At 37.2% G+C, this 26,595-nt stretch overlaps 1 protein-coding gene across 4 annotated transcripts in view; it reads right to left on the bottom strand.

Annotated features, from left to right (window-relative positions):
- Positions 1-26,071, bottom strand: part of LOC143246477 (5'-AMP-activated protein kinase subunit gamma-1-like) — a 190,939-nt gene extending 164,868 nt beyond the window's left edge. For 2 of the 4 annotated variants that reach the window (XM_076493274.1, XM_076493271.1), the window contains exon 1: positions 14,338-14,786. The gene's annotated coding sequence lies outside the window, so the exon portion shown is untranslated. Of the gene's footprint in view, positions 1-14,337; positions 14,852-25,822 lie in introns of those variants that run through there. The other 2 variants (XM_076493273.1, XM_076493272.1) reach the window with 2 other exon arrangements.
- Between the last annotated feature and the right edge of the window lie 524 nt (positions 26,072-26,595).

Here is a 26,595-nt window from a genome sequence, read left to right as displayed (position 1 = left end):
TGATATGCAACAAAAGTATAATAACAACTCGCCAGGATGACTAACGAGTAGTTCAAACGGGAGCGTTAGTCACCTGAAGTTGGCCTTTCCAGTCCTGGTGTCGAGTTATTTAATGTTCTGGCCATTGTCCAATGTCAAATTGAAGGAGAGAGATTAAAACTGTAAAAAAGGAACCACAATTAAAAAGGTGTAATGAATAAATATGCAACACTTAAATGAGATTAAAAAGGTTAATGGCCATTAAAAAATTAAAAACATTATCAAGGTGGACAGAGTCACCATCACCAATAACTCTGTCCAATGTTACAGACTGACCCTGGGAAAAAATCTGTTTAAAATATTGCCGTCGTTGAGAATTGTAACGATGGCAAGAAAGTAAAACGTGGCTGATAGTGATTTGAGTGTTACACAAACTACACATTGGTGCATCAGTTCCAGATAAAAGAAAATGATGAGTTAAAAAACTGTGATCAATGCGTAGCCTAGCGAGAACAACTTCCTCCTTCCGAACTTTACGGAAGCTAGATGGCAAAGTCCAATTTTGGGTTTGATTTGAAAAAAGTTTGTTGTCACGTTGCTCATTCCAAGTGGACTGCCAGCTGGCACGGAGCCGAGCCTTGAAGACAACACCATAGTCCATGTACGGAATAGGCATAGGAGTGATGGTGCTGAAGCAGACATATTTAGCTGCCATGTCTGCAAGCTCGTTCCCTCGAATACCAACATGGCCTGGTATACAGAAAAAACTGGATTGAAGTAGCTGCTAATGAGAAATGGGCCAGTCGGTTTCGAATATCAGCGAGAATAGGATGTGAGCTAACGTGTAGCGATTCCAAGGCAAGTATAGAACTAAGCGAATCAGTATAAATAGTGCAGTTGGAGTACTGCTCAGCTGCAATATGATCCAGGGCAAGAGAAATGGCATACAGTTCAGCAGTGAACACAGAAGCTGTAGAAGGGATTCTGCGCGCAACTACTGACTCATAGCAAACCATAGCAGAGCCCACTGAATTACCTGATTTGGAACCATCTGTATAAATGGGAACTGAATGATTGTTTGAAAGATATTCATTGAATAAAAGACGGTACTTCCAATCTGGAGTATCTGTCTTTTTTAGGTGACTGAAAGAAAAGTCACATTTGGGGGCTGTAATAAGCCATGGTGGGATAGGCCGACCTGTGGAATCTGCAATGTTATCCAAGGACAGACCCAATTCATCCAATTACTCCCGGATGCGAAGGCCAAACGGAGCAATGACAGATCGTCTGTTCTGAAAAAGTACTGCCCACCGAGGAAGGAAAACACATTTCCAGGTGGGATGCTTTGGTAAGGAATGAAGTTTCGAAGTATATTGTAAAGATAGTTGCAAATGGCGAAGGTGTAGAGAAGGTTCATGAGATTCAATGTATATACTTTGAACTGGAGAGGTACGGAAAGCCCCAGTGCAGAGTCGAAGTCCTTGGTGATGAACGGGGTCCAGCATCTTTAAGGCCGAGGGTCTGGCAGAGCCATAGACCATTGATCCATAATCGAGTTTCGATCTAATAAGAGCACGATATACCTTTAACATTGAACAGCGATCAGCCCCCCAACTGGTAGAAGAGAGAACACGGAGGATGTTCAGTGCTCTTGTGCATTTGACCCGAAGCTGCTTTAAGTGTGGTATAAAGGTCAGTTTACGATCAAAGATAAGCCCCAAGAACTTGGTCTCCGGGACCACTGGCAGCAAAACTTCACCGATATGAAGTTCAGGATCAGGGTGAATACCCCGTCGACGGCAAAAGTGCATGCATACAGTTTTGGAGAGAGAAAAATTAAAGCCGTTCGCCAGAGTCCACTTCCACACAATTGAGGGCGGTTTGTAGTTGCCGCTCAATATATCTCATGTATGACGACTGACATGAGATGTGAAAGTCGTCGACATACAGCCCATTCACAACAGTGAGAGGGAGTTGTTCAGTGATGGCATTTATCTTTATACTGAAGAGTTGAAGAGTGTAACACTCAATACACAACCTTGAGGGACTCCAAGTTCCTGTACAAAAGAACGGGAAAGTGTCGAACCCACACGAACCTGGAATCTCCTGTCCATTAAAAATTTTTAATAAACATGGGTAGATGGCCACGTAACCCATATGTATGGAGGTCTCGCAAAACGCCATACCTCCATGTTGTGTCGTAAGCCTTCTCTATGTCAAAGAATATCGATACAAGATGTTGGGGGGTTGAGAAAGGCTTCTCTGATAGATGTTTCAAGACGTATTAGGTGGTCTGTGGTGGAGTGCTGTCGACGGAACCCACACTGGGTGGGCGAGAGGAGGTTGTTTGATTCAAGGAACCAAACAAGACGAGCATTAACCATCCTTTCTAATGTCTTACAGAGACAGCTCGTCAAAGCAATTGAACGGTAGTTTGAAGGAATCTTGGGATCTTTCCCTGGCTTAGAGAAAGGTAAAATAATAGCCTGGCGCCAGGCATCAGAAAAACATTCTCCTGCCAGATCCGGTTGAAAACAATCAGAAGGACATCAAGAGAAGCAGGAGATAGATGCTGCAGCATGTCATAATGAATATCATCAGGTCCAACAGACGTACTGGCAGACCGATGAAGGGCCATTTTTAGTTCCACCAGGGTAAAGTGACAATTATAGTCAAAGAAACAGTCAGTTCGAAAGGAAAGAGGTGATTGCTCTGCCCGAGTCTTGATGGCCAGGAAGGTGGAAAAACAAGCAGAAGTGCTAGATACCCGGCAAAAGCTTTCACCTGGAGTGTTAGCGATGTTCTGAACATCAGTCACCTCCTGACCATCAGAGAGTAAGATCGAGAGGGGAGATAGAATTGTAGTGTCCATTAACCTTTCGAATCCTGTCCCATATGATCTTGGAACTGGTGGTAGAAGATATACTGGTTGTGAACTTAATCCAAGGTTCCTTCTGGCTGTGACGTCTTACCCACCTAGCATGTGCACGGGCCCGTTGGAAAGCAACCCGGTTTGAAAGTGTGGGATATCTACGAAAAGTATCCCAGGCCCGCTTTTGAGCCTTCCGTGCTAAGTGGCAAGCAGGATTCCACCACGGACGAGGATATCGTGGAAAACGTGTCGAGGTTTTAGGAATACACTGAGCAGCTGCATGTGTAATACAGTCAGTTACCGCTGCTACACAGTCGTCTATTGATGGCTGATTTACGATGGCAGGATCAAGTTCTGCGAGAGCAGTGAAAGTGGACCAGTCTGCCTGATCCAGCTTCCACCGGGGCACGCGGATAGGGTGGCATCGACCACGGCCAGTCTCTCTCAAAAGGATCGGAAAATGATCACTGCCTAGTGGATTACTGTCAACCCTCCATGAAAAATGGGAGAATAATGAAGGGGAGCAAACTGAGAGATCAATAGCGGTAAAGGACTGACTAGGTGCGTGAAAATAAGTGGAAGAATCAGTATTGAAAAGAGAAAGATTGTGATCAGAGAGCATCCGCTCTACAGATCGCCCCCTCCCATCAATAATAGCACTTCCCCAGAGGGGATGATGTCCATTAAAATCCCCCTAGGATTAGAAATGGAGATGGTAATTGTTCAACGAGAGCATCAAGATCTGATTGATCATATGTCTTTCCAGGGGACAGGTACAGAGAACAAACAGTGATGGTATGACCCAAGGAAACACGGATGGCTACAGCCTCCAAGGGTGTGTTGAGTGACAAAGACAGGGTGGGCACGTGTTGATCAACCAACAGTGCCACCCCTCCATGTACTCGACCATCACACAACCTGTCATTTCTGTGCAGAGAAAACTGCCGAATGGAGACAGTATCAGCAGTTTTGAGAAATGTTTCTTGTAAAGAAAGACAAACAGGATGGTAGGAAGCAATCAGCGTTTTGATATCATCCAGATTAGAACGTAAACCTCGACAGTTCCATTGTATCAAGGTGGCCATTTTTAAGAATGGGTAGGTGAAGTGGCTGGAGAACCCTTCGGTTTACGACCACGTCTTTTTTCTTTACTGTCTTTAGTCGGAGGAGGTCTATCAACCTCCATGGATCCTGCTCTGTGTCGGGTGGGCAGGTTTTTGTTATTGGAAGGGAATCCAGTGACTGAGGACGCGAACGAATAATTGTTTTGTCTCTTGTGGTGGGAGAAAAAGACGTATCAGAAGAAATGCCTGTATTTGAAACTGAAGGACGTGGATCTTGAGGTTTGTTGGAAGGTATGGGAGGAACAGAGATAGGTGTGGAAGTCGATTCATCAACCTTTTAACCACGGAGGTCAAAAGGCTTTTCATTTGTTTTAAAACGATTCTCTTGGAGGCACAGAGATCTGTCTGCATTCCCACTGTAGTTGTGGAATGAAGTGCAGCAGCATATGTCCGAGATGGAGTTGTGGACAGCAATTTCCGAGCCTCAGGATAACTAATGTTATGTGTCGTTTTCAAACGCTGCACCTCTTTTTCCTCCAACCATTTTGGGCAAGAATGAAAGTAAGAGGGGTGAGAACCATTGCAGTTTACGCAATGTGGGTTCATGTCACAGTCATAGGCATCGTGGTCCTTGCCTGCACAACGAGCACATGTCAGGGAACCACGACAGGATGTCTTTGAGTGGTCGAATCTCTGACATTGGAAACATCGAAGAGGGTTTGGTATGTATGGCCGAACCCTGCAAATGAGATAACCTGCCTTGATGGTGGCAGGTGCACGTGGTGAAGTAAATGTTAAAACGAGGGTATTTGTTGGCAGTGTAATTCCATCTTTGCGAGTGGAGATGCGCCTCACTGCAGAAACTCCTTGAGTGGAGAGACCAGCGATAATCTCTGACTCGGGAACGTTCTTCAAATCCCTTTCAACAATAACTCCTCGTGAAGAATTCAAGGTAGCATGGGGTGTAACCTCAATAGGTATATCCCCAATTGCCTTTGAATTCAAGAGGAGTTCACTGTGTTGGGATGTAGATGTTTCAACCAATATGTCACCAGAACGAAGTTTCTTTACTGATTTTGGAGAGCCAGCAAGTCCCTCTAGTCCCTTTTGAATAAAAAAAGGGGACATTTGCCCTAAAGGTTTTTCCAAAAGAGAATGTAATATAAGAAAATGAGGTACGTGTGTTACTGATGTTGAAGATTGCTGTTCTGAGTATTCAAGATGTGGTCGCTTACCCATTGACTTTTTTTTACAATTTTATTTAAATTTTTTTAGAGGATCCATACGAAAAAGAAAAAATTTCGGTACCCACTGACCCCACCCACCATGGAGCCCTACAAGGGGACGCACTACAAAGTCACGCAAGGACAATGCAGCAACGCCAGGGTTTCGTGAGCACTATACCCAAACACCAGCATCAGGCACAATGTCCACAACACCCGTTGAGAACTTCCAACACTGGTACTTGGTTGACTCTAGCCCAAGTGGACCAGCCGATTGACCCAAGGGGGGCCACCCAAAGGCCGCCCGTCTACAGGAATTCGAGGCCAAAGTGATGTGTTAGGGTTGGACCCCTCAACCATCAGGATCCTCTCCTCCCCTTCACGGGTCGCCACGCACGGCAAACACGTGGGTGGATGTTTAGATCCCAGAGAAGGTAACCAGATAGAACAGAACCTTCCCTGGGAGGTCCCCTCACCACGTACAGGAATCCACACCGAGGGGAATAGCCCAAGAGTTAGCGGTCGGTGGTAATGACTAGCTGCCTTCCCCTAGTCCTACATTACTAAACTAGGAACGGCTAATGCAGATAGTCCTCGTGCAGATTTGCGCGAGAGTTAAAAAACAAATTGATCAAATTGATGACGGTATCAATAACACTTCCGCTTTGGCATTACGCGACACTACCGTTCTATTACTGAAGTTTACCAAGAGAAATAAAGGGAAATAATAATATCTATTTATGTATACCGTACAAACAAGATAGAGGAATATATATTTTAACCTTTTATAAACTTAAGTCTAACTCTTGTTCACTAAATACCTGTGAAGATTTCTCAAGAATCTAATGTATTTTCAGTTTGTAAAAAAGGTTTTGTTTTTTCACATGGTAACTGAATTTACTACCGACTGGCTATCTTTAAATAAAAAACAAAATAAAACAATGAAACTGACTAACAAGGCAAAAAACTTTGTTAAAATAATTAGAAAATAACCAGTTTGACGTCAATAAGTCCAAAATATTTTTTGTGAAACTTGTTTTTCAAATCTTCTTTAAATTATTGTCACTTTTATTCTTCGGTTTGTTTAATCAGTTATTTGACGTTAAGTAAAAAGCTACACCATGGGCTATCAGTACTCTGCCCACTATGGGTATCAAAACCCGGTTTCTGGTACTGTAAGTCCGCAGACATACTTCTGTACCACTGGGGCCGTTTTTCCTCGTTAAACATCATAAAATATATTATTTGACTAGCCAGAGCTGACTATTGAAGCAGCGTATTTTTGCGTTGGTAAATATCTATTAGTTGAGGGCCCTGCGTGGCCAGGTGGTTAAGGTACTCGATTCGTAATCCGAGGGTCGCAGGTTTGAATCCCCGTCACACCAAACATGCTCACCCCTTCAGCCGTGAGGACGTTATAATGTGACGGTCAATCCCACAATTCGTTGGTAAAAGTGTAGCCAAAGAATTGGCGGTGGGTGGTGACAACTAGCTGTCTTCCCTCTAGTCTTACAATGCTAAATTAGAAGCGGCTAGCGCAGATAGCCCTAGTGTAGCTTTGAGTGAAATTCAAAACAAAACCTATTTGTTGATTGCATTTTATTATTTTAAATATAAATTGCAAGTTGAGTAAATATTCTGAAGAAAGGTAACTAAAGCAGTGCTGAATTTTGTTGAAAAAAAAACAAACTTTCACATTACTTGAAATAGCACCAACTTCAAGAACATTCCCTTATACAATGAGTAATATTCAAAATAATTGTGAGAAGGCGGTGAAAAACACGAGTGTGTTTGATAACGTTCGATTTTGAACGCTTGTATTGAGGATTTTACAGAAGGACTGGGAAAAAGAAATTACTTAAAATAACCCTCGTAAGTTGGCAGATAAAAATTAAGGAAGAAAAACAACAGTTTAAAACTTTAGAAAAATAGCCTTGTTGAGATTAACTACCATTTCTAAACAGTCGAGCAAGTCGACAGGCGTGGGAGCTGTACCTTATGGTACTTTCAAATGCATGCGTTCTATTTATAGTAACACACTGCCATGTGTAACTGCTTTATGCATGTTCGAAAACTAAGATCAAACGAGTTTTAAAACTGTACTCCTTTGAAGTTGTCAAATTCAATAACTGCATAGTATATGATGAAACTGTAAAATTCTTGGGATATAAATAAAACAGAAAAAACCAGAAGCAGTGACGTAGACATAGCTGAACAGTTCATTGAACCAGGTTCTTGTGTACTAATAAGGTTTCCGGAATGAAAGGCTATGAATCATCCTTTCTGTGTTTTTTTAGGCGTCACTACTTTCTTTCGCGGCAGGATCATACATATTTGTTCTACTGACATCAATATAACAGCTACGTTAATATTTTATGCGTTAAAAATGCTCTACATTTCGCATTTATTAATATTTCACAATTGTTTTTTTTCTTTTTTGAAAAAGCGTCCGAATACAACGTAGCTTAGCACATTATAAACATATATACTAACGCTAACGTAATTTTGATTATTATTCTAGTAAAATTAGATTTATATACGTTGTTCAACATTTTAATAAAAGAAAATACGACTTTATACTTTACGTAGCATTTGGAAAAAAATAATTTACAACAAATGTTCTTCTTTATAAGTAACAGTTTTCGTGTCATAATTTCTTTACGTATTTATAGCATAAAACGTGATATATGATAGTCTTTACATGTCTTCTGAAACTAGGTTTCATCTGACCTAGCTACATCACTGTACTAAACTAATTTGGCTCGATTTTTTCAAGGCATATTCTATTATATTTTATACCCTACTATCCAAAGAATCTGACTTTCCTCGGATTATTCAATTTCTATTTTACTGGTCAACTGTGTGTGTATATTGAACCTATTTTAGATGCAAGATACAACAAAAAATATTTCCAAATATTTTGTTTTATCAGAATCCTATAGAAGTCAAATTTATTTTATAATAAAAAAATATTTGCTATGTAACGGATTTACCGTTGTACAATTATTTTAGCGCCTGTGCTTGTTTCTGTATAGTTTTCTTTTCTGCGTATGAAGTATATTGTTGACTACTTATTGCACAAGTCCTGCCTGTTCACGAAATTTGTAAAACGTTCTTAACTGTAAAAATCAACAATATTTGTTTACAAAGATGCACGAGATCATTTCTGAAAATTCTAGAAACTCACATAAAAACCGACGCGCCTAGAAATGGAGAGAATATTGCTGGACAGCTTCTTCAGTAGGCTATAGGCTTAGGAAGCTACAATTGTGATTAATCGGAAAAGTACAGAATTTGACAATAACATTAGAGGTTTCGAACATTACATACCGTTCAACTTTAGTAAATTACTTCAGATGTTATTGTTTCTACGAGAATATTAAATATCTTCTTCGGTAACAAGTGAACTTCTAACCAATGTAAAGCTAGCCAAAAAAGACGTCGTTAGCTCAAGCGAGGTGCAACAATATCAATTTAGAATTAACTTGCTCATCGTAGACTTGGATTGTCGATAAAATATTCAGTTCTAGACCAGACAGAAGACTCAGTGTAGTTTGTAAAACTTATATCAACCATCATTTGTAATAATTATTAGTAATAACCGTTATAAATTACATTGTTTTTATATTTGTATATTAAAATGTGTGTTAAAAAGGGTAATTGTGTGTATCAATGTTGTTGGCAAATAACAAATTTGATACATACTAACAATTAATTTACCACTAAGCTCAACTTCAAATTTCAGGGTATTTGAGATAGTAATAAGTAACGTACATAACGTAACAAATCGGAGTCTCGTCCGAAATAAATAATAATACGTAACACTTGTTAGTTACGCCCGGCATGGCCAGGTGGGTTAATGCGTTCGCCTCGTAATCCGAGGGTCGCGGGTTCGAATCCCCGTCCCACCAGACATGTTCGCCCTTTTATCCATGGGTCGTTGGTAAAAGAGTTGGCAGTGGGTGGTGATGACTAGCTGCCTTCTCACTAGTCTTACACTACTAAATTAGGAACGGCTAGCGCAGATAGCCCTCGTGTAGCTTTGCGCGAAATTTAAAAAACAAAACATAAACAAACAGTTCTAAGTTAAGAATTATTTATTTACACCTTAATACTTTATCATTGCATTAAGAATTTCACACTATATATTTCTGTCACATTTTATCACAGAGTTTTGCACTTTCTTTTTTATCCTTGCAGTGCGCCTCAGGGTAGACAATGTTAGTAATTTGCCCATCTGGTGCCAAAGATGAAAAGGTTCTTGCCATCACCAACCCTGGAGCAACCAACATAAAATCAGCTATGAGAAAAGTATGAGCTTTGCAAGTTGAGACCAACAATCTTGGACATTTGCATCTGTCTTGTTGATACCCATGCCGAAACTGACTGGAACTGGAACTGCCTGAATTGATATGACAAGTCACGTGGGATAACTGGAAAGAAGGAATCTTGTTCTGCACCACTCATGATCGCATCAGCTTCTTAATATCCAAATGTGTTCCACTGTACAATTTTGGCGAGTCCAGATACCCAAAACGGGTTTATGGGTGCACCAATCTAGAGTTCCAGAGAATTGCGGAATGCTGTTGGGTAACTGACAGCGACATCGGAAGAATGTCAACTGACTTGTACTTATGCACTTGGCCAGGTAATTTAGAGTGAAGTTCAATGTTTATGGTATTGACTGAATCATTTTTGGGCGTAAGGATGGTTTGCTTGTTTTAAATTCCGATCAAAGCTACACGAGGTCTATCTGCGCTAGCCGTTCCTAATTTAGTAGTGTAAAACTGGAAGGAAGGCAGCTAGTCATAACCACCCAACGCAATCTCTTGGACTACTATTTTACCAACGACTATACAGTGGGATTGATCGTAACCTTATTACACCCCCCCCCATGGTTGAAAGGGCAGCATATTTGGTGTGACAGGGATTCGAACCCGCTACCCTCAGATTGCGATTCGAGCGCCCTAACCACCTTGCCATGCCACGCCACGATGGCTCTTCAACACAGCCAGTTACGAGTTAAATCAACTAAATAATAACCACGAATCTCAAGGAGCCTTCCTCTTGGAGCTATTGTGATCACACACCGAGACAAGCTCTTTTATTATTATAGATTAGCCATAAGTTCTATGTTGTTAACGTTTAATTAACAAGGTACTGATTTTTCAAGGCATATTCTATTGTGTTTTATTGACTTCAAGCTACAAGTTATTAACGCTTTCCCCCCACAGCAAAATTTTTGGGTATACCTATACCCAGGCCCTGAAAAGAGGTACGTCGTCCTATCCCGAACTTCTCCTGTATCTTTCTACACCCCTCCACTTTTTGTACCGCCCCTCCCTTTCTCCCCTGACTTCGTTTGTCTCCTGCACTACCATATCTAACAGGCTCTAGAAATTACCCAATAATCCAGGTTCCTCATCGAGAGGTCTTGAACCCTCAATCATGCGTGGGGTTGAAGAGAAACAAAAGTTTCTGAGCGCCCCTGGTTTGCCTTAGGGCCTCCCTAAGGTCTTTAAAACCAAAACTACTGTCAAGTCTAAAATAAAAAAAAAAAGTTATTAACGCTTTGATTCATAAAGACCCGGCAACTGTTTTGTTATTTGGAATGAATATTTAAACTGACTAAGTTTTTAAATTATCTAGATCCATATATTAAATTCGCCGATGAACAGGTTCACTAAAACAGAACATTTCTTGGACATATCTGACAGTGACTCTTGAGAAACCGTTATTTTAATAGACCGACCAATTCTTAAACATACCTAACCATCCCAAACGCATCAACATCTTATACGTTGACAGAGAAAAGTGTATACGTCGTGAGTAATAAAAAAACAGTATTAAATTAAATGATTTACAAATGTTTTCATTATATATAAATTATCGAGATGGTCTTATTGGTAGTCGTAGATTTATCGCTAAATTATATAGACCAAAAGTTCAAAATCTTGCAACATACAAAATTTGAGAAAAGCGTTATGTACTGTCATTGTTATTGTAGTTCATAGACAACATAATAACCTGAACCATTGAATTTTGTTATGAACAAAATAGCGAAAATAGACCAAGGGGTAATACACAGTGCGAGAGTTTATGATGTGAACTTTGTATTCTAGTTTATGTTATAAATAATGTAACAATTAATAGAAATAAACTAAACTTTCTCTCGAAGTTCTTAACACTATATTCATATGTTAAAGTGTATAATATATACACTTTAGTAAGAGCCCATTAAAACGTTTAGAATATTTTTGTGCCTAATCTTAAGCACCTACGGCTTATAACAACTTTTTTGTTTTGCCATTCCGATTTTGTAACTCTATATATTATTTTAGGAGAGCTGCAAAAAATACGTAAATATTTTTAATTTGTTTTAAATGACATGTTGATGTTTAAATGTCTTTAAATTACGTTTTATTATTCATATGTTTATAGATTTTATACATGATCATTATTACTGATTTATTTTTCTTTTTAATCAAATCTGTATGCCATTTTGCGTGTGTGCGTGTACATTTCGCCTTTATTTAAGATTGTCTTCATGTATTATTTTTAATTACGTAGGCTGTAAAACAGTCTTAAACTTGCGAAAGCGTTACTAACCAACCCAAAACCAGAATAAAAAACAAAGAATGGTTCAGCCCTGGTATTGCTTTGAAATACATTTGAACTAAAAATGTCGCTTCTGGTTTCTGAACTCTTTCACCCCCCTTAGTATGCATTCTTGTAATTCACGTAAAAATAAATAATAGATAATTGGTGTTAAAGCAAATAATACTATTATTAAATTTAACTCCTAATTTTGATTTGTAGATGGCCCATATGAAATTGTTGATAATCACACCATAAAATTTATTGTTATTCATTGTTTCATAATATAAACGTGTCTTAACCACCATTTTGACCATCGTGACCCGACCAGCCTGATAAGACTTCTTAATAGTAATGTTAAAAAGTCTCTTTAGTACTGAATATGACAGATATGATCGACTTATTAGTACAAATTCCACCTCCTCTCTTTTTTTTTTTTTTTGCTTTCACTCAAGTTCTGATAATTCTTATTTACATTTAGTCACTTTTTCTAAAGTAAATTTTACATAAAAACACACGCTTGATGTTTATATACGTTCTACATACCAGCCTAACATTTACATCAAATTTACTCACTGACATTAATTATCCATTCACGTATCTAAAAGACCATTCTTGGTTTACGTCAAATATAAATATCGAATATTTATATCACCCACATAAGTTACATCTTACAAACAATGGTTAGATTTATATCTTTAATTTTATTAGAAGAAATACTCGCTCTCACTGGCAAGTTAACTGCTAGTTCTTGCGGAAGTCTACTGGGGGCTGCGGTCTTTTCTAGAATTTTCTGACAGTTCAACAATAACGTATTTATACTTGACATTAAATAATGTTCATCATCCATGAGAAAAAAAAATACACGGAAATTTTAGTTTTAAAAAATGACCTATCATCATAACATTACATCATAGAGTAAGTTTTATTTAAGTATTTTTTACACAAACAGTTATCAATGAAAGTGTTTTGCTTTTCTGTTGCAATACTCAGGGAGATTTTCACTAAAGAAATAATTTTTTAAATTTTATTTTATATTTGAAAATTACTCATTTTCTGTAATTTTTATTGGTTAAATCTAAAACTTACTTCTGTTTGTAATTTTTAGTTAAAACTGAAAAATATAAATTTTGTAAAAATTTCAATTGTTTGATTTATTACTCGGCTTAAAAATATTACCTAGTTCTGATTGGTGCGGTAGTTTCCGAGATTCGAGTTTTGGATGTACACATTGCAAGCTGTATTATAATAAGGTAACAAAACAGCACAGAAAATCTTTGCACATGATTGTTGTTACACATCAATGACATATTGATACGAAGATCAGGAGAAACTGTTGTCGCTAGAACGTAATACGTTATTTGCAGAAATTGTATTAATATCGGGATCTTACATGTTATTTCTGAATTAGTGTTTCTCATATAACTTTACCTTTGTAAAAAAACAAAAAAAATAAAACTTACTTCTTCCATAATTGTGACTAAAAATAACCTATATTCCTCACCCATACGCTCAACTAATAAATATACTGTCTGACTAACAAATAATCGTTTACCTCTACCATGTCTGACTAAGAAACACAAACCATTTTTCTCTATACATACACTGTATTAGTTTTATTAGTAAATATCATTTTCACTTTATATATAAATCTTATTAACAAACTTTAATTTCTATCATAACTCCTGCTAATAAATATTGGATTTTACTATTTTACATAACTCCTACTAACAAATACTATTTTTTTTTTTTATTGAAACGCTCACTAATGAAAACAAAGTTTTACTGTAATTATAAGAAAAAAGGAAAAATGTTCTATAGACACGTTAACTTTCACTGGCTTCTGCTGCTTAACAAAACAGTTATTTTCGTAATCTTATGACCCTGATTATAAACTCAAAACCACGTTCCCTTCTTATTCCTCTCAATAAAATTTATTAAAAGGCACTACTTTACACTCAAACTGAAAATAGTTATACGTGTTGTCAAAAAGGAACAAATAACCACGTTCCACTCAAAGCCTGTACTCAGTACGCACTAATCGCATACCTAAACAATCAAAGCACTATTCTAAATTCTCGAAACGAATTACGTAACGCTACCCCTCCTAATACTAGCATATTTTTAATGCATACCCCCTATCATTAAGCGTAACAGTTTAACTGTTCCTCAAATATTCGTTAATAAAATTATTCCTAATAATATTTAAAACTATAAACAGATAAGGCTCCTAGCACTAACCTAAATCTTTAAAGTTCCATAATTTCTGCATAACCTCGCCGTTATCTCTATAATAATAACACATCTACCCCGTCACTACCAAATCGCTTTCCACTTGTCATTAAGTGCATTCGAGTTCTTTGTGATATAATCGTTACGGGCAACTAAGTTTGAAGACGATTGATCGTACCGAATTTCTAGGGACATTCTCATGACTTAAGCGAGTTTGAAGCCTACAACTACAGTGAAGCTGAATGGAATTCAACGTGTATATAGAATTCCTGATACGAAAATTCAGGGCTAAATTTTCTTACGGCATGCACAGAATATATATCTTACAACAGTTGTATTTATGTAATCAAACAGAAAACTGGCACAATACCTGTTAAAACCACAATGGTGAAAGAAAGATGGTAATCACTAGAAGAGATTGTAGATTTTTAGAATAAATTGCCCCAGAAGTATTATGAGCTTCGTCCTGATACAAAAAAAAAGAAAAGAAGACTTGTTGAAGTTCACTCGTTACTTCACTGTTTTTGTTGTTTGTTTGTTTTCCAACGTAGAATCTTCCAAAGTATTTGACAAATTCGGCTATGTTGTACTCTGCATTCACGTCCTCTAGTGTACATTAACCTCTATCAACAAAAAAACAACACTTCACATAAAGTATCTATCGAGTAAATAGATTCCAAAGACTATTTTGTACAATGTTTGCAATGCTTTACGTTTTTACAACACAAATAAACCCAGATATGTTTATCAAAACATGCATTACATCGCACGTACATCTTACGCTTCGATTCTCCGCGTGGTATAACACCACATGCGTGGAGTAAGCAGTCGCGTACACATGCGCATAGAAGTAATCTCGAACACTACACTTTCACTGCAGATGCAACTAGGCCGTATATAACAATCATACAAATCATTAGTGTACGATCACGTGAGACATAAGTCGTTCAACCATTTTTCACGAACCTGAGAAAAAAGTTAAGAGTCGTGGACTACTTTTCAAACAGTACTGCGCAAGCCATTGTTACGTGAGAGCGTGCGTTGAGCTTGGCTTTTGTAAGATGCATCTTTCTTTCAAAAAATTAGCGATAATTTAAGTGTAGAATCTGATATTGTCTAATATTACTGTGAAGACTGTAACAATGTTCTGGGTGTCCAGTCTTCCTTAGTTTAAAGCGAGGGTTCTCATTATTTCTTTATAAAATCGATACTGCTTGAGGCATTTTTTGTGTATGCAGGTGTGACCTTGGTTTTTGTTTTTATACGTGTACATCTGTGGTTCACAAAGTACTTCGGTCTCTCTCTTACTTTTACTATCATTGACATCCACAGAAATTATTCCGTGTGTGTGTGTGTGTGGGGAGTATGAAATTGTGAAATAAATTAAAACGTTCAGATGTATATGCTAAATGAATAAACAAAGAACTGTTTCTCATTTCCAGGGGACTAGCCCCCTGCAGACGTCCATGTTCATCGCTATTTGTTATTAAAAAGTAAATATATATATACATATTAAGCGTAAACAAAGTCATATAATCATATTTATTGCAATAAATAAAATTGTCTGTGAGAATATTGTTTTAACGAGTGTCAGGGAAGTTTCAAAGAGTATTTTGACATGCTGAGGTAATTCTAAGAGCATGTCAACAACCTTAGTTTTAGAACCTATATTACAGAGATTATTTGGGTAAAATGGTTCAATACAGACCATTATTGGTGATTGGTTTATGTATATTTGCTCAACTGATTGTCGATATGCTTTCCAGAACGCTGTGACATTCGGTTGCCTTTTAGGTACCTTGCAGATCTTGCAATTCAAATACAGCGTATGTGTCTTTAATGTTGTACTTACACAGAGGATTAATCCGTTTTACAAGAACCATTTACAGATAGATACGAAGATACAGCGGTGTTTTGCAATGTATGCACCTAATAACGACCTTAGTTAGCGACGACGTCACCTCTTGTTTGGACAGGCCTCACGTGGTTAAGTTTTTTTGTTTTTTTTTGTCACCGTGAGTGATAAATGAGTAAACGTTCAAAAACCAGATTTTCCAAGTTTCCTGAATATGATAAAAACGAATACCCTAGAAAAGTGCAGTTAAAAGACAGAAGGGAGACAACAATTTTTGGCAAACACTACGTGTTAACTATGATTGTGTAACATAAAGCACATCAGTCACGATTGAAATGTTTAAGATTGGCAGCAAGCTTTTCCTTTTTGAAGTTGAATGGAGATAGAATAAACGTTTCCAAATCATACCCATGTAGAACCCATGTAAACGTTGAGCTTCAATCTTAATGTAGGAAATTATTCATTAAGTTTTTGTAACTACGAAATAAAAGCCATGGGGCGTGAATCCGAAATGTTCATCTTGTTAAGTCTGATAGTGTTTATTCACTGCTAAGAAGCTATGTACCAATACATAAAATCATAATGAGCTGTGTGTACATGCTGTGACAAATGTCCAAGCATCGCCTAATGGTTAAAGCAATTTGATTGGTAAACTGAGGGTTGCGGGTTCGAATCCCTGTCACACCCGAATATACTTGCCCTTTCAATCCTGGTTATCCTACTATTCGTTGGTAAAAGAGTCTTCCATGAGTGGGTGGTGGGTGATGTTGACTAACTGCATTCCGTCTAGCCTATCACTGCTAAATTAGGGACGGTTAGTGGACATAGTGAAGTTCAAACTGAAACCAGTAACAAACTTTCCGCGTTCTTCTTCTTTCATTTTTTGTCTAAAAATAGCGCCACCTTTCATTCAACACGTAAACACTAGATCACACTAAAAGAATAACAAGAAAAAGTTATACAAGTATCGAACAAAATCTATACGCGTCAGGTAATGTTGAGAATGATTGTTTCTTGTTTGTTTGTTTGTTTTTTAATTACGCGCAAAGCTTCACGCGGGCCGTCTGCTCTAACCGTTCCTAGTTTAGCACTGAAAGACTAGAGGGAAGGCAGCTAGTCATCACCACCCACCGCCAACTCTTGGGCTAGCTACTCTTTTACCAACGAATAGTGAGATTGACTGTCACATTATAACGCCCCCACGACTGAAAGGGCGACCATGTTTGGTGCGACAAGGATTCGAACCTGCGTCCCTCAGATTATGAGTCGAGAGCTCTAAACATCTGGCCATGCCGGGCCGCTGTTGAGAATGAATCCATCTTCCTCTGTTTATTTCTCTAAAGCTTCTTTCCCGAAATATTTATGTCTACTTCTTCACGCAGTCTGGGTAAAAACAAATAGCCATCTGTGGAATTCTCCTTACTGTTCCCCAAAAAGTTGTTATTTGGAACCCACTAACAGAAGACTCATATTCTACCAAGTTACCGTCATTTACGGTAAAAATTATGCGTTTGTATATCTCTACACTTTGAACACTCATTGGGAAATAAAAAAATCAAAACACAGAAGGTGCACATCAAACTTTATTAACACACGAACACAATCATAGTTCAGTAACTGAAACGAAACGGGAGTAAACTGGTCTGCTGTTAGGTGTTTGACTGACAAAAAAAACACATTAAAAAACAGGAAACTTTTGTGAGCTTCCTTTCGCCAGTTTAGCGTGAGCCCATTGTGCAAGCTACACTACAACGCTAAAATATTTAAATGTGTTCGCTTGTCTATTTGTCGTAAGCCCAAAACTACACAATGAGCTATTGTGCTGTGCCAATCGTGAATATCACAACCTAATTTTTAGCATCATAAACCTTCATACTTACCATGGAGCCACATATGGCAAATATCTATACAAAGCCTATGTAAAAAAAAAAAAAAGTTAAAATTTTGGCTAAAATCAAACATCAGCAAAACAACCTGATTAGTTATTTGTTAGATTTTGAATATTCGCGCTAAGCTACACAAGGTCTGTCTGTGCTAGCCGTCTCCAATTTAGCAGTGTAAAACTAGAGGTAAAGCAGCTAATCATCACCACTCACCGCCAACTTTTGGGCTACTCTTTTACCGACGAATAGTGGGATTGATCGTAATATTATAATGCCCCCATTGCTGAAAGGCCGAGCATGTTTATTGTGACTGGGATTCGAACCCGCGACTCTCGGATTATGAATCAAGCGCCCTACTTACATGGCGCATGATAGGTCCCGGTATCGTTCAAAATTCGAATTAAACGCCATTGTTGATGCTACTTGTAAAAAATGCATTGTAAAAGTTACGTTAATATTGTAATGTGATTCATTGAAGGTGTTTGTAACAAAATTGATATTGATAGTTACAGCGACATCTGTGCTTTACCATATGTTACATCTTTATAATGTTGTCATATGGTTTAAATCGCTTCCGTCCAGGCCAGAAAATACTGACTGTAGGTGGCTACCATTTATGCTAAATGGATTAAACATAAGACACTTTATGATAGCCTCAGTTTTAGAGCCTTTAGCCTGACCTTCAGAAGTTTCACTTAAAACCAGTCATCGCTCACCAGTAAAGACATATTGTAAAAGAGCTGAACAATAATTTCTTCACATATGACTTCATTAAATTTATCGACAAGAAACGAGGGACTGCTGCACCTGTAATTGCTGTTTCTGTGATTTTTATTTTTTTGGCGTAAGGGGGCAAAGTTTAGTCTGGCAGACAAAAACATTGAGACTTTAATGTTAGCGGGAACAACAGATGTCAATAATTTAAATTTTTAAAAGACGATATCTCGGATGGGAATGCAAAGTTCTCCAGTTGAGATCTACTACCACTCCAGTGAACACGCCCCTAGTGTCTACTAATCATATTATGCTATATATAAACTTCCAACGTTAAAAATGACTTTTAGTTTTCCTTTATTTATATATATAATCTCTGATCTAATTAACAGAATAAGTTCATTAACCTTGAGGATAATGTCAGTTGGACTGTAGTTCTCATATTGATAAACCTGTGACACTATTTTCTTTATACGGTTTTTTAGTTTGTTGGCAAAAATTATTTAAATAAAGCACGCTCCAGTCCTATCTCATGTTATCCCTTAAATCCAAGGTTTTCAATTACTGGTACTTTTTCGTTGTTACGTTGTAGTAAGATTTCCAGGTTGACCTTCTGGTGTCCTCTTTTGATAGTATTGAGTTACCTTTTCCTTGTTTGCAGTAACAGTTGTAATATTACTCCAAATATTTAATCATGATCATTTTCCAATGTTTCTTTCACGTTCTGCATACGTTTTTCAACTTTCTTCTCTTGGTCTCTCAATACTCAAAATAATTTCTGTTGTTTTTCTTTTCAAATATTCTTGAAACTTATCCAAAACCTCTTCGACTTGTGTGTAATTTTAGACATGTAGCAATCTTGAAATTCCCACTCTTATTTCTAACAACTTTGTTATATGGTGCTCTTTAAACTGAATATCTGTTTTCCTATATTTTGTTTTACAATAACGTTTGCTACATCGAACATCGGGAATTTAGTATTGAACTCACATTTTATCCAAAATTCAAAGTCTTATCTGGAATAAAATATAACGCTTTCATCGTGCATTTTAACAACACTTTATTCAATAATTAAGAAAAAAAATGAAATAATAAATATGCTATGCAAATACTATATACCTTGTCTTCCTAAAGTATATATACACTGCTGACCAAAATCTTAAGGCCAATGAACATAAAAAATATGCATTTTGCGTTGTTAGACTCAACCACTTATTTGAGCAAAGCTCCGAAAGATAAAAATACGAAATGGGATAATAAATATAAACTTCTTTAAAATTTAATAGCCTCCCGCTAGTACAGCGGCATGTCTCCGGATTTACAACGCTAAAATCAGCGGTTCGATTCCCCTCGGTGGGCTGAGCAGATAGCCCGATGTGGCTTTGCTATAAGAAAAACACACAAACACAGAATTTAATAGGGAAAATGTAAACTTATGAAATTAGTCTAGATATCTTTATAATGAAATCTGACTAATTGTTTCTTATGTAATTAACTTAAGATTCTATGACAAATTCAGAGTTAATAATGAGCAGAAACACAATCGTACTATAAGAACAGTTCACATAATACAAAAAATGTTTGTAGCTTTGTAATGTATTAGACAATCATGTTACTACCAATGTAAAGTATGTTGTTTATTAAGTCACAATACATGTTTTATAAATGTCAAACTAATAAGGAAATAACTCACCAGAACTTTTTCTAGTCAAAATATTTCAAAAATTAAATATATATACACTGCTGGCCAAAATCTTAAGGCCAATGAACAAAAAGCAAAAATATGTATTTTGCGTTGTTAGACTCAACCACTTATTTGAGTAGAGTTTCGAATGATGAAAATAAGAAAAGGGAAAATAAAAAAAAACCTTTTAGCATGTAATAGGGAAAATGTGAACACTATGAAATTAGCCTAACTACTAGCTGGTCAAATGTTTAAGACCGTACTGAAATGAAGCATTAATCGGTAAATACGTAATGAAATTTAGTCATTTGTGTTCAAGCATTAGCGTTGTCATCATCTTCCACTAACATCTCCTGCGTCAGATTAAGTAAAAACATGGCAAAGGCTAAAAAACTGACAGAGTTTGAACGTGGTAGAATTGTCCAGCTGCAAAAGCAAGGTCTTTCTCAACGTGCCATCGCTGGTGAGATTAGGCGAAGTAAAACTGCTGTTGCAAATTTCTTAAAAGACCCTGAGGGATACGGAACGAGAATTTTAAGTGGTTGGCCCAAGAAAATTTCGCCGGCGTTGAGCAGGAGAATTCGACGGGTTGTCCGGCAAGACACCAGCCGATCGTCGAACCAAATCGAGGCCCTTACGGACGAAAAATGCAGCTCAAGAACAAGAAGACGGCATCTACGAGAGAAAGGCTTTAAAAACCGTAAACGTCTTCAAAGACCACACCACGAAAGAGCTCGGTTAAACTTTGCTGAGAAGCACCAAACATGGGACGTAGAAAAGTGGAAGAAGCTTTTGTTCTCGATGAGAAAACATTTAACCTGGATGATCCATATGGCTTCCAACGTTACTTGCACGTAAAGGATATCCCACCGGAGACATTTTCTACAGGACACAGCAGAGGAGGTTCCATCATGATCAGGGGTGCTTTCTCCTTCCATGGAATAATGGAGCTTCAGGTTAAACAGGGGCGTCAAACAGCAAGTGGATACATTGGCATGTTGGAAAGAGTATCCTTATTGATTGAAGGCTCTCGCTTGTGTGAAAATGACTGGATCTTTCAGCAGGACAACACGGCAATCAACAATACCCGCAGGACAACGGATTTTTTTCATGGCGAATAACGTGATTCTTTTGGACCATCCAGCGTGTTCGCCCAAACTGAACCCCATTGAAAATGTTTGGAGGTGGATGACAAGGGAAAACTATAGAAATGGACGTCAATGCCAAACCGTGCATGATCTTCGTAAAGCCATCTTCACCACTTGGAATAACATTCAAGCCCGCCTTCTGCAAACGCTTATATCGATCATTCCAACGCAAAATACATATTTTTTCTTTATGTTCATCGGCCTTAAGATTTTGGCCAGCAGTGTATATAAGGCATGGCATGACCAAATGGTTAGGGCGCTTGACTCACAAAGCGCGAGTTAGAATCTCAATCCCACTAAATATGCTCGTCTTTTCATCCATGGGGAGTTATAACGTGATGGTCAATCCCACTATTCGTGAACAAAAGAGTAGCCCAAAAGTTGGCAGTGGGTGATGATAATGACTATCTCTGCTCTAGTTTTACACTCTTTGCGCGTCATTCAAAATAAACTTGTCAATGATTTTTAACATTCTATACCTCATTATTTTTGGTTTGCAATTTTTTATCTTCAAGTTTTATTTTGTATACAATATCAAGAGTTTTAGTTGTTACTTTACTTTAAAGGTTGTTCAATTTCTATTTTATATTCTTATTGTATCAGGTCATCTCTTAAGTAATGTCCGATTTTAGCTTGAGAAAAAGAGAAAGGATTTCAAACGCTTTTAATGTTATTTAGTCAATAATGTATGTTTTATTATTATTAATTACCTCCTTACAACGATTCACAAGCTTCTGAATGCCACTTCTATAATGTTCTTGGAATTTGGAAGAAAATAATGTAGAGAGGGTAGTTTTTTACATCTTCATGTGTTCCAAGCTCTTTTCCATCAAGATAGTTCTGCAAACTTTGGAATAGATGATAATCAGATGGGGCAAGGTCTGGAAAATAAGGAGGATGTGGAAGTTTTCCCAGTCTAACTCTTCAATCTTTGCAGATGTGATCCTTGCTGTATGGGGCCGTACATTATCCTTTACGATTGATCAAAGCAGGCCTCTTTTCTTTCAGTGCAACATTCAAGTGTTCTAACTGTTGACAATAGAAATCTGATGTAATCGTTACATTGGGTGGCAGCAACTCATAGTGGATCACACCAATAATATCCCACCAAACACTTAACAAGACTTTCCTAGGGGGAAGGTCCATTTTGAGCTGTGCTTTAACCACTTTACCTACACTGAACCATCGTCTGCGACCTTTAACATTTTTATAAAATATCAATTTTTCATTTCCAATCACTTATCTGTCCAAATAAGGTGAGTTACGTTCACAAAAGTGCAAATGTTCACTCTTGCTCTGAAGTTGGGTTCTGTCAAATCATGGAGAACCCATTTTCCAAGTTTTGACACCTTTTCAAGCTGTTGCATATGACAGTGAACTGTTGAATGCGTTGAATTAAGCTTTCGTGCTAGTTCAACTGTTACAGCACAATCTTCATCAAGTGCAGCCAGCAGCAGGTCGTCATTAAACTCAACAGTACAACCTGAACGTGGCACATCACTTAAGCTGTAGTCACCTCATCTGAACTTCTGAAACCACCTTCGACATTTTCTTTCATTGAAAGACTGCACCATAAACACCTTGAATGTTTCATGTAGTTTCTGCTGCACTATTGCCTTTTTTAAACTCGTAATGCATTATATGCCTAATGTACTCCTCAGACACATCCATCTTAAGTTTATTTGACTAATGATCTGAAAAAGTGGTTTGGTTAGTTTCTTTTACGTGTCTGAACATTTTAATACACGTCCTACTACTTATTTTAGTCATTAAAGCCTTCTACAAAGACACAAATGGTGATGCACTTTCTGTATTAAACTTTCGGACATGACTTATGGGATGGCCCGATACACTTTAGTTTCTTCTATTGTATTTTCGTGAGGTTATCTATCTTTAAGAAAGATTTTACTTATGTAATAATTTTCTTAGTGTAAAGAAATTACACTACGATATGTATCGTTTCAAAAGGTTCCATTCAACATTTGCAATCATGTCCTACGTTTTTTTTGTATATATCCAAAAGGTTGAATACATTATATTATAACGTTTTGAGTACGCAAGTCACCATGCCTTGTGACAACCACAACCAATATAAAGCGTTGGTGGAATGGCACGTTTCTTAGGTAGTGTGATGTCATCGAAAACTGATTACTTTGTTTTAGAAGTGTAAGTACCAGTTCTTTTCGACACAAAATATTCATATAACGAGATCTTACAAATGTGTTTAATTGGAGGATTTAAAACTTGTAAGGTGAAAATAATCTCTTGTAATTAATGGCATTTGAAAAAAACAAAATATGGATCAACTTGGGGTGTTAGAACTATCGAGTAAAAGACTTGCAACAAGTTACACCCCAGTCGTGGAGTGCTGTACGAGAATCCACAAACTCAAAGCTGCTTCCACAACATACCCATTAAATTACTACATATCTCAATCGGCTGGAGAATAAAATGTTATCCATGCTATTCCTTATGAAGACAACCTGCCAAGCTACTGGATTTGGACTTCTGTGTAATTGGCCTATTAAAATGGTTGCTTAGAAACCATTATCTTCACACAGTAGATGCATTATGGCAACCAGAAAAGTTGTGTGCTTTAAACCGTCATAAGTTTAACATATATGCGACAATGGAACCTATTCTGCAGAGCTATTGCCAATTTGCACACTCGTCAGATAACGTAGCGAGACTATAAACTCATCTTGATGTAACGTACATAATCTTTATGTTTGTACGTAAAGAAAAAGGATAAATTATATTTGTAAATTCACCATTCTTATTTTACTTAATGCCGTAATACCGTAGACTCGTTTATGTTTACTGTAGCTTGATTTTACTTAATTTAGTAAATTCCTTGTTGTATATTTCTATTGCATGATCAAGCAATTAAGTATTCCTCCTCTTTTAAACGTTATCTTTCATACCTTTTATATCCTTTCTCATTACGTATATATTATTGTTTGTTAAAAAGCCATTTTGTGTTTCATGTGGCGAATATATTTGATGTGGTACTACTTTTCTTTGTAGATGTTTGAGTTTCGCGCAAAGCTACACGAGGACTATCTGCACTAGTCGTCCCCAATTTAGCAATGCAAAACTAGAGCGAAGGTAGCTAGTCATCACCACCCACCTCTAACTCTTTTACCAACGAATAATGGATTGACCGTACTATTTTAATGCCCCCCCCCGACTAAAAGGGCTAGCATTCTTGGTATTAGAGGAATTCGAATGCGTGACCCTCAGAATACGAGTCGATCACTCTAGCCACATGACCATTCTTTATTCTTAATGGACTAATTTCCGCACAAAATGTATTATTTTAAAATTTTCATTTCCCTTTATAAATCTGCATTTCATTTAATGCACATTAAAATAGTTGTTTTATTATAACTTCGAAGTGTTTTGCGCTTTTTCTCAGACGTTCTTATTTTAGTTAGAATATGTATCAGTTGAGGACGTTCATCACGTGAGCTAGTCTTGCCTAAAGTGGATTGTTTGGCGTGATGTTATACATTCCGTATTATTTGCCTCCAGTCTATCCGACGATTATGTTTTTCTACGGACTGTATTATAACTTTCGAACTGAACACTGTCGGTTTTATTGTCGTCTTGAGAAAAACTAAGATAAATTAAGAGTTGTAGTATGCAAATACCACATAAATATCTAAGTAGGAAATGAAGGTAAGTTTTATTTTGAAACATCTTAAATCTGGGTAAGGTCACCTGTTAACCTCGATATGTTTCTTTCCAGCCTAACCAATCTATATACCGTTTCAAGAGAATGGTGTTCTACCTAAACACTTTTGCACGGGATATCTTATGACTCATATGATACAGATAGTTCCAAATTCTGATTAGTCATTTACAGGGATAGAATGTGTATTGTCAAAGCAGTTTAAGTCCAGCTTCGTTTTGATTTTTCGGGGTAAGGAGCTAATTTCTCAGAAAGAAGCTCTAATTTTATGTCACTGTATTTCTCCCTACTGGTCACGTGTGCTTCTTTATTATATTCTCCCCACTTTCATTCTCTCTCTAAATTTCGTTACATATAAGTTCTAACATTTGCAATTGTTACATGACTATCCAATGATCGATAACCACAGATTTTATTGTAGTTTTATTTCAGTTTTGACCTAAACACCATCAGATGTTTCACTTCACTTACAACAGATTGCTATAGCTGTTCTTCTGCGTATTAGAATAACTATGAATGAAAGTGAACTCGGTTGACACTTGAATTACCACACAGATGTGAATTAACATTACGTGACCTACTACTATTAATATTCTTGTTGCTATTTTCTGAATCCTGAAAAAAAAACTACTACTACTGCTAATAATTAATTACTCTAATAAAACATTCACACGAATATTCAATACTAACTTATTAAATAGCGAAGAGTGATTACACACAGACATATCTTCTAATTGAAGATTCTCTAGGAATAAAATTATGCAACTTGGGGTTACTCGTTTTTCAAATTGTGCATTACCAATATAAAATAAAATTAGTACTTTACGGTCATTCACGAAAAGCAAAGTAAACTATTAAAATAGTGAATACCACTTACCTTGTCAATGTAATCCTGCGCCTTTACTGAAATGATAAATTCACACACAGTACAATCAACATTGAGTCTGTTATGGCCAACACATACTGAAATGTAAATGAAACTGCTTTATGGGTCTGTAGGAATACACAACAATGGGTAGTACAGATGATGCTTTTGTGATATAATTCGAGAAGGTTACCGAAGCAATTGTTTCGTTAGCCATGCAGTTTTGAGTTATTACTGTGATGACGTGTAATGGTGATCCAAGTATGTGTACTAAACTGGTATCTGTAATAAAATCATAGAGGTGAGGTATTGTACGCATTCACCGATTCTAACAGCCTAGATTATCTTCTGATAACTTGTAACTTCGACCCCACTGCCTTTTGATTGGACTATTAACTTAACAACGAGGCATTTAGTAAAGGAAATGTGATTGGGGTCGAAGTGAAAAGCTGTGTTAGTAGTTGTCATGTGAATGATAACAATGGCATCACAACTAGAATCGATCGGAGACCCATTGAAGTTTGGTTTATGAAAAGTTTGCAGATGTATCATATACAGACGACATATGAAATAAAATATAAAATTTGACACACATGGCAAATCCCAAGATCTCTGGTCTAGTGTTTGACACAGTGGGTGAATATGTATTAATAATTAATAAAGGAACTTCATTGCATTGGTTACTGGATTAGCCCAGAGTTCTACCATGTACCAGCCATTCGTTGCCTAAACTAGCCTGGATATACTGGCACCAGCAACTGAAAAGCCAAGGGGTACAATACCAC

Source organism: Tachypleus tridentatus, chromosome 3 (assembly GCF_004210375.1).
Source record: "Tachypleus tridentatus isolate NWPU-2018 chromosome 3, ASM421037v1, whole genome shotgun sequence".
Lineage (NCBI taxonomy): Eukaryota > Metazoa > Arthropoda > Merostomata > Xiphosura > Limulidae > Tachypleus > Tachypleus tridentatus.
The sequence above is the reverse complement of the archived record's forward strand: the minus strand, read 5'-3'. Positions and strand labels throughout refer to the sequence as shown.